Here is a 15,674-nt window from a genome sequence, read left to right on the forward strand (position 1 = left end):
ATAAAAATTAATCAATAACAAAGTATAGATGAACACATTTCACAGGAGAAACTAATAAATGGGAAGATCAGGAGGAGTCTTTCATAAGAGACAGCAGCTGAGCTGGTGCTAAGTGGTAGAGGGAGAGAGATTATGTTAGTATGAGAGGTTAATGAGTATGACCCGGAATGGGGGTGGTTGTAGTGGAGATGATGGTGTTCTCTAAGAGGACCAATGACATCACAAGGGTGATGTGAAGATCCAACATAGGAGGCAGAAGGAGTGGTCAGACAGTAGGAGAAAAACTAGGAAAGAGCAGTGTAACAAAAACCCAGAGAGAGGAGAGTATCAAGGAAAAGAGGATAAGCCACAGTATCAAAGACTACAATTGCGAACAAAGAAAACAACTGATAAAAGGCCATTAGATTTGACAATTGCATCATTAGAGACTTTGGAGAGAGTAATTTTGGCGGAATGACAAGGTTGGAAACCTGACTGCAGAATTAAGTAGAGTGGGAGGGGAAAAATGGAGGCACCAGTGTGTAGACAGTCTTCTCAAATTCTTTTTTTTATATTAATTTTATTTACTGTCAGTGTTCTACAATTACTTCCATATAACTTAGATGTTTTTCCCCTCCCTCTCCAAGACGGCATATAATTTTATATAGGTTCTACACATACATTCCTATTAAATACATTTTCACCTTAGTTGTGCCGTATAGAAGAATTAAAATGAATGGGAGAAATCATATAACAAACCAAAACATAATACAAAAGAAAATGATCTGCTACATTCTGCAACTGAATTCCATAGTTCTTGCTCTGGATGAGGAAGGCATTTTGCCTTAAGAGACCACTGGAAATTTTTTTCTTTCATTGCAATGAAGCTCCAAGTCTACAAGAAAAAACTCTCGCACACTGTGGTCGTTGCTATGCACAGAGTTCTCCTGGTTCTGCTCCTTTCGCTCAGCATCAGATCATATAAATCTTTCCAGGCCTCTCTGAAGTCTTCTGTTCATCATTCCTGATAGCACAATAGTATTCCATTACATTCGTATACCACAATTTATTCAGCCATTCCCTAGTAGATGGGCATCCCCTTGATTTCCAGTTTTTGGCCACCACAAAGAGTGCTGCTATAAATATTTCTGTACATGTGGGACCCTTTCCCATCAAATTCTACTCATCCTATAAGGTCCAAGTCAAGTCCTATTCATCATCTACGAAACTTTCTAAGGCCACCATAGCCCATAGTTATGTCTACCTTCCATAAAGTCTAAACAAAATTTCGACGTGTACCACAAAGCTTAGCCCTTAATTTTTTGTTCTCTAGTTATTCCATTTGGGTAGGTCACGAGAGAGTGCATTTTCTGGAAGGCAGGTCATCTCTCAGGGCACTTAGGACAATGGGGATATAGTAAACACTTAAAGAATATTTGTGGATTTTACTTTGCATGAATTATAAAGCATTTGTTAAGCACTAATTATGTGCCAAGGACTGTGTTAAGTGTTGGCTGGACCATAGGAGTACGGCATGAAGATACTCAGAGAACTTGGAATGGATGATGGAGCTACCCACCAGTCTAGACAGAAATGCTAAAACCAGCAAATAAATGCCCATTCTTGGTTATTCTCACTCATCTTGTCTTTTGGGTGCCCCGGTTTGGGTCACTTACAGCCATCACCTACCTCTGTTCTCAAAAAGCAATCCCAGCTTTGAAGTGTTCTAGAGTCAGAATAAGAGGAATGACATTTGAATCATGACTTCACTCTTTGCCATCTATGTAGCAAGTCAAATAACTTCTCTTTGCCTTAGTTTTCTTAACTGTAAAATGAGAGAACTAGACTAGATGTTCTCTAAGGTTCTTTCCAGCTCAAAATCTTTGATTCATCAGATATACCATCTCATTTTTACACAGCATGCTAAGTCTAAGACTTCATGTCTAAAAACAGATTCTGGGATAAACTAGCCTAACCCAGGTATACCTCATTGCTAATCTTAAAAATGCTTACTTTTCCCAGGTTTTGTTTTCTGATAACTATGACCTAACTCTTATTCTTCCTTTCCTGGAAATATGTGTGAGTGAAGACACAATATCACATAACTTTAAATGTGTCCACAATAATTCTGAATATTGGATGGGGGTGGGAGGGTAGGGACTGCAGTGGAGTCAGAGGTTAGATATCCTGCAACTTTTACTGAGCATCTTCTTTCTCCTCTCCTTCAGCCACAGGATCATTTCAAGGAGTCACCAAGGCTGAAAACATTACAGCTCTTGCAGGGGAAAAGCTAACAACATTTTGAATTTTATAGACAAAGCAGGTAAAGACCAAAAACACTGCAGGCATATCCCAATACTTAGAGAATGGAATACTTAGAGAATAAAAAGGGGCTAAGTAAATGGGCCATAAAAAATGTCCTGTAAGGCTGGGGCCGTCGGCGATGGGACAGCGGCAGAGGCAGAAGACCGGGTTCTGGGAGAGTCACATGGTCCATCCGATGGGTTCTCCTCATCCTGACCCCGCGTCAGGTCACAACCATGTCAGACAAAAGTGAATTGAAGGCTGAACTGGAGCGAAAGAAGCAGCAGTTAGCTCAAATCAGAGAGGAGAAGAAGAGAAAGGAAGAAGAAAGAAAGAAAAAGGAAACTGATCAGAAGAAAGAAGCAGTTGTTCCAGTACAGGAAGAATCTGACCTTGAACAAAAGAGGCAAGAAGCAGAAGCATTGCTACAGAGTATGGGACTGACACCAGAATCTCCTCTGGTCCCTCCTCCTATGTCTCCATCCTCCAAATCTGTGAGTACTCCCAGTGAGGCTGGAAGCCAACACTCTAGAGATGGTGCCGTGGGATCTAGAAGAGGACCAATTAAACTTGGGATGGCTAAAATTACACAAGTTGACTTTCCTCCCCCAGAAATTGTCACTTACACAAAGGAGACTCAGATACCAGTTATGGCACAACCAAAAGAAGATGAAGAAGAAGATGATCTTGTAACCCCCAAACCACCCATTGAACCTGAAGAAGAGAAAACTTTAAAGAAAGATGATGAAGAAGTCCCCCCTCGTGAGCTAACTGAAGAGGAAAAACAACAGATCCTGAACTCTGAAGAGTTTCTAAGTTTCTCTGGAGTTTCATTCCACAAGAATTGTAGAAAGAGCTCTTTCTGAGCAGATTAACATCTTCTTTGACTACAGTGGGAGAGATTTGGAAGATAAAGAAGGAGAAATTCAAGCAGGTGCTAAACTGTCCTTAAACAAGCAGTTTTTTGATGAATGTTGGTCAAAGCATCGTGTTGTTAGTTGTCTGGATTGGTCATCTCAGTACCCAGAATTGCTCGTGGCCACCTATAACAACAATGAAGATGCTCCTCATGAGCCTGATGGGGTGGCTTTTGTGTGGAATATGAAATACAAAAAAACTACCCCAGAGTATGTGTTTCACTGCCAGTCTGCTGTTATGTCAGCTACATTTGCAAAATTTCATCCAAATCTGGTTGTTGGTGGTACATATTCAGGCCAAATTGTATTGTGGGATAATCGAAGCAATAAGAGAACCCCAGTCCAGAGAACCCCACTTTCAGCAGCTGCACATACGCACCCTGTGTATTGTGTGAATGTAGTTGGAACTCAAAATGTTCACAATTTGGTTAGCATCTCCACTGATGGAAAAATTTGCTCATGGAGTTTGGACATGCTTTCCCATCCACAGGATAGCAGCAGTCCAAAGCTGTAGCTGTCACTTCTATGTCCTTTCCTGTTGGAGATGTCAACAACTTTGTTGTTGGAAGTGAAGAAGGCTCTGTATACACAGCATGTCGCCATGGCAACAAAGCTGGAATCAGTGAGATGTCTGAAGGACACCAAGGACCAATAACTGGTATCCATTGCCATACGGCAGTTGGAGCTGTAGACTTCTCACATCTTTTTGTCACTTCCTCATTTGACCGGACAGTGAAACTTTGAACAACCAAGAATAACAAACCTTTATGCTCATTTGAAGACAATTCACATTATGTTTATGATGTGATATGGTGGCCAACCCACCCTGCCCTATTTGCCTGTGTAGATGGCATGGGGAGACTGGATCTGTGGAATTTCAACAATGACACGGAGGTGCCAACTGCAAGCACCTGTGGAGGGTAATCCTGCTCTTAACCATGTGAGATGGACACATTCTGGGAGAGAGATTACTGTAGGTGATTCTGAAGGACAGATAGTTACATATGACATGGGAGAGCAAATCGCTGTTCCCCGCAATGATGAATGGGCTCGATTTGGGGGGAACAATGGCAGAAATTAACACAAATCAAGCTGACGCAGAGGAGGAAGCTGCCACCCGCACACCTGATTAAATGGTCTTTATGCTGGTAGTAGACTGGGGACTGATTCTAAGTAGAAATTAAAACTCATAACATGCTTCTGTCTAAAGAGAATTGAAGGGTAATCTTGTGGATTAAACTATGGACTTAAAACACACACAGCTCTATAATGCAAAAAATTCTTGCAGTGTCACTTTTTATATTCATATTGTTATTGGATTTGTGTAATTTTTTTAAATTTATTTATTTAACTTTTAACATTCATTTTAACAAAATTTTGGGTTACAAATTTTCTCCCCCCCCAAACACCAAGCATTCTAATTGCCCCTATGACCAATCTGCTCTCTCTTCTATCATCCCTCTCTGCCCTTGTCTCCTTCTTCTCTTTTGTCCTGTAGGGCCAGATAACTTTCTATACCCCTTTACCTGTATTTCTTATTTCCTAGTGGCAAGAACATTACTCAACAGTTGATCCTAACACTTTGAGTTCCAACTTCTTTACCTCCCTCCCTCCCCACCCTTTCCCTTTGGAAGGCAAGCAATTCAATATAGGCCAAATCTGTGTAGTTTTGCAAATGACTTCCATAATAGTTGTGTTGTATAAGACTGACTATATTTCCCTCCATCCTATCCTGTCCCCCATTACTTCTATTCTCTTTTGATCCTATCCCTCCCCATGAGTGTCGACCTCAAATTGCTCCCTCCTCCCCATGCCCTCCCTTCCATTATCCCCCCCACCCTGCTTATCCCCTTATCCCCCACTTTCCTGTATTGTAAGATAGGTTTTCATACCAAAATGAGTGTGCATTTTATTCTTTCCTTTAGTGGAATGTGATGAGAGTAAACTTCATGTTTTTCTCTCACCTCCCCTCTTTATCCCTCCACTAATAAGTCTTTTGCTTGCCTCTTTTATGAGAGATAATTTGCCCCATTCCAATTCTCCCTTTCTCTTCCCAATATATTTCTCTCTCACTGCTTGATTTCATTTTTTTAAGATATGATCCCATCCTCTTCAATTCACTCTGTGCACTCTGTCTCTATGTGTCTGTGCGTGTGTGCGTGTCTGCATGTGTGTGTGTGTAATCCCACCCAGTACCCAGATACTGAAAAGTTTCAAGAGTTACAAATACCGTCTTTCCATGCAGGAATGTAAACAGTTCAACTTTAGTAAGTCCCTTATGACTTCTCTTTGCTGTTCACCTTTTCATGCTTCTCTTCATTCTTGTGTTTGAAAGTCAAATTTTCTTTTCAGCTCTGGTCTTTTCATCAAGAATGCTTGAAAATCCTCTATTTCATTGAAAGACCAATTTTTCCCCTGAAGTATTATACTCAGTTTTGCTGGGTAGGTGATTCTTGGTTTTAGTCCTAGTTCCTTTGACTTCTGAAATGTCCTGTTCCATGCCCTTCAATCCCTTAATGTAGAAGCTGCTAGATCTTGTGTTATCCTGATTGTATTTCCACAATACTTGAATTGTTTCTTTCTAGCTGCTTGCAATATTTTCTCCTTGACCAGGGAACTCTGGAATTTGGCCACAATGTTCCTAGGAGTTTCTCTTTTTGGATCTCTTTCAGGCAGTGTTCTGTGGATTCTTTGCATATTTATTTTGCCCTCTGGTTCTAGAATCTCAGGGCAGTTTTCATTGATAATTTCATGAAAGATGATGTCTAGGCTCTTTTTTTGATCATGGCTTTCAGGTATTCCCATGATTTTTAAATTGTCTCTCCTGGATCTATTTTCCAGGTCAGTTGTTCTTCCAATGAGATATTTCACATTATCTTCCATTTTTTCATTCTTTTGGTTTTGTTTTGTGATTTCTTGGTTTCTCATAAAGTCATTAGCCTCCATCTGTTCCATTCTAATTTTGAAAGAACTATTTTCTTCAGTGAGCTTTTGAATCTAGTTTTCCATCTGGCTAATTCTGCTTTTGAAAGCATTCTTCTCCTCATTGGCTTTTTGAACCTCTTTTGCCAATTGAGTTAGCCTATTTTTCAAGGTGTTATTTTCTTCAGCATTTTTTGGGCTCTCCTTTAGCAGGGTGCTGACCTGCTGTTCATGCTTTGACTTCATGTCTCTCATTCCTCTTCCCAGCTTTTCCTCCACCTCTCTAACTTGATTTTCAAAATTCTTTTTGAGCTCTTCCATGGCCTGGGCCCATTGAGTGGGCTGGGACACAGAAGCCTTGACTTCTGTGTCTTTGCCTGATGTTCTTCCTCATCAGAAAGGAAGGGAGGAAATGCCTGTTCACCAAGAAAGTAACCTTCTATAGTGTTATTTCTTTTCCCTTTTCTGGGCATTTTCCTAGCCAGTGACTTGACCTCTGAATATTCTCCTTACACCCACGTTGCCTCCTGATCCTCCCAGCCAGCGCTTGGGGTCTGAGATTCAAATGCTGCTCCTCAGCCTTGGGGCTTCGGCAGGGTCAGGGCTGCTATTCAGTGTGAGATTAAGTTCAGGTGCTCAGGTGGGGGCAGGGCCTCCTCTCAGGCTCAGTTCCCTCAGGGGGTTTATGCACAGACCTTCAACAATGGATCCAGGCTCCTGCCTGCTTGGGGAGCCCTGGTCTGCTGCTGCCTCAGCTTCTGCCTCCCGAGGGGGCCTGAGTTATGGGGGCACCCCACTCCCCTCTCGACCCGCCAAAGAGACCCTCTCACCGACCCCATCACCTGTGGGTGGAGGGACCTGCGTGGCCGCTGGAGATCCCGTCTCTGAAGCCTGCTCGGATCTGTTCCTTTCGGTGCCGCGGCCGCGGCAGGGCTGGGCTGGGCTCTGCGTCCGCTGCGCGACGGACCTTTTGTGAGAGGTTTGCAGGTCCCTCTGGAACAGAAATCTCCTTCGCTCCACTGTTCTGTGGCCTCACTGCTCCAGAATTCGCCGTGAGTTACTTTATACAGATGTTCTATGGGTTGTGGGTTCGGAGCTATGTGTATGTGCGTCTTTCTACTCCGCCATCTTGGCTCCGCCCCAATTTGTGTAATTTTTTAATACAAATGACTTTTACAATATGCAATTTTTTTCTGAATACTTACACAGGCATATATTGCTATACTGGTATCTTGAACTTTTTTCAACCTGTAACAATATACAATTATTTCTGAAAGGTGTAGATTACTTAAATGCCACATATTTTTCAATAATCACTTCTCCAGGTAAACACAAGATAAATTAATCTCTGACCACTAATATGTAAGAACATTGTTTACAATTAGCCATTAAAATGCATGTACCCCAAAAAAAATGTCCTGTGAAAACAAACAGTAAGAAGAGTTGTGCTCAAAACATAAGATAATGACAAGAGAGTGTCTTTTTCTTTCCTTCAGATCAGGCACTGAACTTGGCAAACAATCATTTCCTAATTGAAGGCCAAGAAACTGAACAGCAGCCACTTAGCTGCTTTCCTTTCAAAGTCCAGAAGATTAAAAATTAATGAAGCAAAATTAGGATGATATTATGTCAATTTTGCTCCAGGCAAAATGCCTCACAGGGGTTTTCATTATAAACATGTTCCCTGTGCTCCTTGGACTGAGTTTCATGGATCTTCTCTCCTTCCTACACAGCATAGGAAGAAAACTTCCTATGCTCTTAGCTTCCTAGTAGCTGAGCTAGGGATTCCTAAGGGACTCTGAAATGCATTCTCCAGACTCCACACAGAGCTACAATTCAACATCCTGGGCAAAATGAAGTCACACAATTTTGAAAGATTACCAGAACAAAGGAAACTCAACAGATTCAGGTCATCTAGCAACCCTACTGCTCCGGAAGTTCCAAGTTCATCTAAATCCCTCATGTAGCCATTGACTGATCAGTGTGTACTTGTCCAGAATGGAGATGAAAAGAAGCTGGCTCATTTATTGACTCTGCATAAAAACCTAATAAACTTAGAAAGAAAGGAGCTTGGTATTGAGATGATTTGACCTAATGAAGAAAAAGAAGTTTCAGAGATGACCTAGCAACCACATTTGCCCCCTTCGTTTTCTTCGGGGCTCTCCTCTGCACCCTATTAAAGAGCTTGGATTATGGCTACGATTTACATATTACTTTAAGGTTTTCAAAGCGCTTTTTGCAAAGTTAATTCATTTGATCTTCCCAACAACTCTGACAGGTAGTTCCTATTATTATCATCCCTGTTTTACAAATGAGAAAACCGAGGTTAAGAGAGATTAAATGACTTGCTCAGGGTCACATGACTGGTAATTGTCTGAAGCAGGATTCAAATGCTAGCCGCCTTCCTGACTCCAGGAACTGGCTCTGTCTAACGCATCACCTTGTCTGTGCAGTCCTATACTTGAGGAAGTGGATCTTGATGATGGCACAGACTAAATCTTTACAAACATTTGTACTCAATCCACACACACACATACACACACACAATCATACACAAATACCACTTGTAACAACCAAAAGTGTAATCAATTTGGTCAAGAGTTTTAACTGACCTTCTGCTCAACTTTGAAGGCTGACTTTAAATTCAGTCTACTAAAAATTCCTCTGACTTATGGCATTTTACCTCTTCAAAGTCCCCAACTGCCATTCCTTCCTTTCTTAAAATATCAATAGTAATGATGATGATGATGCCACTTTACATCTGCCATTTGACACTATTTCTGACTTTCATATCTATTACCTTTTTGAAACACAAAAAATCTATTAAGAAAGGTGCAGATTATCACTTCCATTTAATAGTCAAGGAAAATGAGCCCATAAAGGTCACATGATTAACCAGAGATAACACAGCCAGTATGGGTTTTGGGGGAGTCCCAATCAAGTATTCCTTGCATTATAGTTCTCAGTGTTGTAGCGCTGATGGTAGCAGAGATTGAAAAGAGGCTAGGGAATGAAAAGTTTGAGAACTATGGGGTACAGTATGATTTCTTAACCCTTTTTATGTCACAGTCCCCTTTAGCAGTCTGGTGAAGCCTACAGATTCCTCAGAATAATACTTTTAAAAGAAAGTAGATGATTATAAAGTGAAACAATTATACTGAAACGTAGTTATCAAAATATTTTTTAAATAGTTCTGGACCCCAAGCTAAGAATTTCTGCTGCAGTGGGAGTAAACTCAGGTCCGGCACATTCAAGTACATCTAGGTGAATAAGACAGAAGATTCTAGAACCTTAACGGGGAGAGAAAAAATAAAATGTTCTGGAATTCATTCACACACACAAACACACACAATATTTCAAGAGTGGTAAACAAAAATGACTATGATTTTGAAACCAGACAGTTAAGTGGCTGTCTGCTGTTTGAATCACCACACAGATGCCTATGGTTTCTACCCTAGCTCTGAAGAGGAATTACAAAATGGGCAATATTAATAATGCATCCCAGCTATTTGGCTCTGAATCATGACCTGGAGAAATCTTTGTCCAGTCTTAATAACAAGAAAATAGAACAGTCAGATAGCCATAGATTCTAAGATTATCTTGGCCAAGTATCAGGGCTTTTCATCACTCAGTCACCAAATCCTAAGCTCCAAATCAAAGGGATGGTTTGTAGAGATATGACTTTCAAATTGAAAAGCCCTTCCCCTTATAGATAAGAAATGGGTCTGTAGCTAAACAAGAGAAAGAAGGAAAAAACATACCTAGCCTGACTCTCACTGAGAAGCACAAGAAATTGGGGAAAGGCAGGGTGGGGGGAGCTAAATACCTTCCCTCTGCCCTTTCAAAGGGAAATGGTAGCAGAAAGATTAATTTTAATATCAAAAAATTACTACAGAAAGAGGAGGAGGAAGAGGAGGGGGCAGGTCTCGCTTTGAGTTTATCTTTTCAATTTCAAAACTCAGGCATTCTTGTCACATAAATCCAGAGGGGAAATAAAGCAAAAATGGTCAATAGTTACAGATTTAATTTACAGATTAATTTATCAGCTTTCCTGAAGAGGTTTTAGAAGATCAAACACTGAGAGAGACATTAGATTCCAGATTGTTCAAGCAGGAAGATTATTTTTTAAATTAATTTATTTGTTTTCAGTTTTCTACAATCCTTCCATATATTAGATTTTTTTCCTCCTCCCTACCCATCCTTTCCCCCTCCGTCCCCCCTCCTTCCCCAAGACAGCATGCAATCGTATATAGGTTCTTCATATACATTCTTATTAAATACATTTTCACTTTAGTCATGTTGCAAAGAAGAATTAAAATGAGAGAAATCATAATAAAAAACAAAACATAACACAAAGGTCTACTTCATTCTGCAATCCAGTTCCGTAGTTCTTTCTCTGGATGTGGAAGGCATTTTTCCTCAAGAGTCCACTGGGAATTTTTTAGGTCCTTGCACTGCTATGAAGGGCTAAGTCTACCAGAAAAATTCCTTGCACACTGTGGTTGTTTGCCGTGTACAAAGTTCTCCTGGTTCTACTCCTTTCACTCAGCATCAGTTCATACAAGTCCTTCCAGGCTTCCCTGAAGTCTTCCTATTCATCATTTCTCATAGCACAATAGTATTCCATTACATTCACATACCATAACTTGTTCAGCCATTCCCCAATTGATGGATATCCCCTTGATTACCAGTTCTTGGTCACCACAAAGAGAGTTGCTATTTTTATGATCTCTTTGGGATATTGTCCTAGAACCAATATTGCTGGGTCAAAGGGTATGCACATTTTTGTAACCCTTTGGGCATAGTTTCAAATTGCTCTCCAGAATGGTTAGATCAACTCACAGCTCCACCAACAATGAATTAGTGTTCCAACTCTCCCACATATTCTCCAACATTTATCATCTTCCTGTTTTGTCATGTTAGCCAATCTGATAGCTGCGATGTGGTCCCTCAGAGCTGGTTTGATTTGCATCTCTCTAATCAATAGTGATTTAGAGCATTTTTTATATGACTATAGATAGCTTTAATTTCTGGAAGATTATTTATTTCAAAGAGCTGAGTTGATAGGTGAGAAAACTGAGGCCTAAAGAGGTTAAATAATTTTGCCACAGTCAAACAGAATTAAATGTCACAGCCAGGACTTGAATCCATGTCCCAGCACTCCTAAAGTCCCATCCTCTTTTCACTGCACAATGCTGCTTATTTGTCTGTTGTTGTCTTCTCAACTTCAGAAAGTATGTGTGTAGTGGGGGTAGGGGCTGAGTGCCTGATCAACTGAAACACATCGCATGTGTTGACCATTCTCCCTATGCAGAGATGCTGTTGCTGATAATTCTGTGATCCATATGTACAGTGAAGGCAGAGGGGAAGCATGGAGAGAAGAAGCATTACTTCATTTAAGACTATCGGGAAATGGCAGGGATGTCCATCAACTATGGAACGGATGAACAAGTTGTGGTATATGATCATGATGGGAAACTGCTGTGCTATAAGAAATGATGAGCTCAATGATCTTAGAAAAACATGGACAGGCTTGCAAATAAGTTGTTTTGAATATTATAAATACCCAAATTAACTATAAAGGACATATGAAGAAAGATGCTAACTGCATCCGGAGAAGGAACTGATAAATAAAAGTATATATGCAATAATTTTACTTACATGTACTTATTTGTATCTAAGGGTAGCCATCTCTAGGGTGATGGGAGGAAGGAAGGAAAAAGGAACAAAAGAAATTTACACAATAACTTTATTATATGTTTAAAAGAAACAGCAAGTTCATAATAGGTTTGCAATCTCATGAGCAATCCTCTTTTTATTATAATATGTTATGAAAATGCTTGTTTTATTCCATAAACTAAAAATAAAATAAATCTTTAAAAGGCTGTTTATGTCCCTGAAAAGTCATGCATATACATTTGTTATCAATGGAATTAATACTTCAATGAGTACAGTGGGAGAAGGAATTAGATGTCGCTGAGGTAGTTTAAGGAGATAAAGATGATTCAAACCAAGAAACATTTAGTTAACACCTACTATGCTCATAGCACTGGGGGTAAAAAAAAAATATTGGCCCTGGGCACGAGGAAATGACCTTTTTTTGGAGGGCAAGAAGAGGAGGACAGTAGTTAGAAGATAAGATTGATTCAATATGTAAACAGCTATATATGTTCAGGATTGTCCGAGGAGGGAGGGAGTTCTAACAGAAGATAGCTGGAATGCAGAAGTTGGTACCTTAGCAGAATCCTGAAGGAGATTCTAAGAGTCAAAAGTGAAGATGCAATGTACCCCAGACATAGAAATGAGAGAAAGAATGTCAAGTTTGGAGAACAGCAACTTGGAAGGTTTAGCTGGAACTGAGACTACAAGAGGAGAATGACGTGCAATAAGCCTGGGAAAGTGGACTGAGACAAGTACCCACGAAAGCAGCTTATATTTTGTGCCAGAAGTAAGAGAAGACCATGAAATTCTAAGGTCAGGGGAGTTATTATACAGGCAGATCTATGCTTTAGGAAGATTGCTTTCACAGGTATGTGGAATTCAGAGTAGGGAGGGAAAATATGTTGGAGTCCAATTAGGATGCTGTTGGAATGGTGCAAGTAAAAACTGATGATGAAGGTCTGAACTCAGATGGCGGCCATGCAAAGAGACAGAAAGGGATGAAGGCAAGACACACTGTGGAGTCAACATGACCTATCAAATAAGAGGATGTGAAGAGTAACAGACAGGGAAGAATGAGAATGAATGCAAGGTTTTACATTTAAGTGCCAGGAAAGATAATGGGGCCCTTAATAGAAATAGGAAAGTCTATAAGGAGGATAGTTTAAGCAGAAACAGAATGTGTTCTTTGGATATGTTGAATTTTGAGGTGGTGATGTTCAGTCTTTTCTATGTGTGGATTTTTCATATACCTAAGTTTCTTTCTAATGGGCCCCACTGATTTTAGGCTGTAGTGCCTTGTACTCCCCACAAAATTCTGCCTCAGACAGGTTGCACCTTGCATTGGTGGAAAGGCAGCAGATAGGCAGGAGACTAAATTTCTTAGAAGATAAATCAACAGATGAGTACCTTAGGAAACATCACAAGAAAATGTCACACCTATTCTCACAATAGTAAATGATCTGAATATTATGTATTCTAAATATGTAAGTTGGACCTTTAGTATTTACACTCAGTTCTGTATTCATCATTGCTATTCAGTAGAAGATGGGACAGTTTGCTTCTTCCAAGACCACTAGGGACAGAAGCAGGACCTCTAATCATGTGGATGCACATGACTAGGAGTGGAAAGAGAGAATTGTATATAAACAGTTGAGTGACCTTGGCTAAGTTTCTTATCTCTCTCTGAAGCTCAGTTTTCTCACCTATAAAATGACTGCGGCTCATTTCGACTCTAAAACTCTATGATTTAATCACCAGACCATTCCACGGCAGGAGACTACTGTTTCCAACGTTTAATATCCATATATGACTAATGATAACTTCAGAGTTCATGGATGAAAGAAAATGGTGTCAGATGGTGCAATAAAAAGAACAATTTAGAGTCACAGAACCTGGTTTCAAATTCTAGCACTGATATATATCACCAGTTTAACCTTAGGAAGATAACTTTATTTCTTGTAAGAATAGGGAGACCACCAAAATCCCCTCCAGCTCTAAACCCCATGATCCCTTCACTGATTAGAGTTCCATAGTTCTAGGATCTGAAAAGACCAAATGAGATTGTCTGGTCCAGTCTCTTGCCTTGCCTTTAAAGACATATTATTCTCTCCATCTTACAGACGATAATGTGGAAAAAAAAACCTCAGTACTCTGCACTTTCGGCACAAGTTGTTCAGAGACAAATATATTATCTAATTCTGAGAGGAGAGAAGAGGATCGGAGAATTCAGGACAGGAAAGGAGAGGAGAGAAAAATTAGAAGGAGATCTAGCTTCTCTGCTCCAAACCACTTTCTGCTCATAATTTGTAGGATTTGATGACAAGTTTAAAACTTCCATTGTCAAGATTAAATAAGACTACAAAGTTTAAGTAGCTGTTTATGATTCATCTAACAATTTTCATTATGCCCTGGAAAATAATTTCTTTAATATGATTCAATCCCTTTTTAACCACTCCTTAGAAGGATTCCCTTTTCTTTCTGATCAACGGTCAATTTAAGAGATGTTCATTTAAATTAAATTAATTGGCATTATTGTTCTTAGTGTGATCATTATCTTAATAATTTCAAGGAGGATTCCTTCTTGAACTAATCAGATCTTTCCCTTTAGAAATTGCTTAGGTTTTCAATAAGCATGAAGTAAAAGAGATTTCATTGCAGGATAGTTTTGCTCAGAAGTAATAGTTCAAAGCAAGACTGTTATGACAAATTGTGATCATGAATGTCAATTCAATAAACATGTATTAAGCATCTATTACGTGCCAGACTACGTTCTGGGGATACAAATAAGAAAAAGAAAGATAAGTCCTCAAGGAGCTTGCAGTCTAATTGGGGAAGACAATACATAAAAAGAAACAGTAAAATGGGGGTGGGGAGACACGTGGTACTGGGAGGAATAATGTTCTGTAAAGTTAAAGCCAAGCAGAGCTGCTAGTGGGAAATGAAGAGTCAGAAATTCTGTTCCCTCTATAAAGGGAGGTTTTGGGAAGTTATTTTTGCTCTTCCTTCTAGTCCTCCACTCAGAGGGAAGAATATAACTGAATATTAGTGAGTGTAAGGAAAAATGAATATAATGAATACAGAGAAGCATAGAAAAACCTAAATGAACCAATGCAAAGTAAAGTAATTAGAGCCATGAAAATAATACATGCATTATAATAATAATAATACATGTAAAGTGGCAGTGTTGGAAATGAAAAGATAACCACAAAAATTAATGTTTCATCATAATTGAAATAAACATATTTAAATTACAAAGACTAAGCTTGACCCCAAAGCAGAGAAATAAGAAAAAATTTCACTGATTCCTTGGCAAACTGAAAGGGGATAGGCCTGGGGGTATGGAAAATGGAATGCAGAGTCCGATTCTCTTTAATATATTGTTTTTCTTATTGAGAGCTTTCTGTCTCTCTCTCTCTCTCTCTCTCTCTCTCTCTCTCTCTCTCTCTCTCTCTCTCACACACACACACACACACACACACGCACATACACACATGCGTGCGCACACACACCAGGGTATAAGGATCAGAAGGGATTCTAGTGTGAATTATTGATACCTCATCAACAAATTTATTGTTCATTATAAAGATGATTAAAATGAACAAAAATGGTTCTTTAACTAATGTTGTTGAATTTAAAAATAAACCCTTTGGACAGGCTTGAAAAAAGAAAATGAAGATTTAAAGACCCAGAAAAGACAAAAAGCTAACTAACATATTGCATGTGGTCAAGAAGGAAAGTATAACGTATTTGGAGTAGGATGATCTGGTTTTCCATCCAGGCTCCATTCCTAATCATCAGTCTGTTGTTGGTGTATATCCTTTGCTCTTGAAGAAGACCAATGACCTCACGAGGGTTTGATGTTGGAATTCACTTCATCTCTCTAGGCTTTAG

General features: G+C 39.6%; 1 protein-coding gene and 1 pseudogene across 3 annotated transcripts in view; one reads left to right on the forward strand and one right to left on the reverse strand.

Annotated features, from left to right (window-relative positions):
• The window catches only part of LOC140502852 (unconventional myosin-Vb), a 556,148-nt gene that overhangs the window by 390,511 nt on the left and 149,963 nt on the right, over window positions 1–15,674 (reverse strand). The gene's annotated exons all lie outside the window — the stretch shown is intronic.
• Window positions 2,489–4,512, forward strand: LOC140501466 (cytoplasmic dynein 1 intermediate chain 2 pseudogene; annotated as a pseudogene).

Source organism: Notamacropus eugenii, chromosome 4 (assembly GCF_028372415.1).
Source record: "Notamacropus eugenii isolate mMacEug1 chromosome 4, mMacEug1.pri_v2, whole genome shotgun sequence".
Lineage (NCBI taxonomy): Eukaryota > Metazoa > Chordata > Mammalia > Diprotodontia > Macropodidae > Notamacropus > Notamacropus eugenii.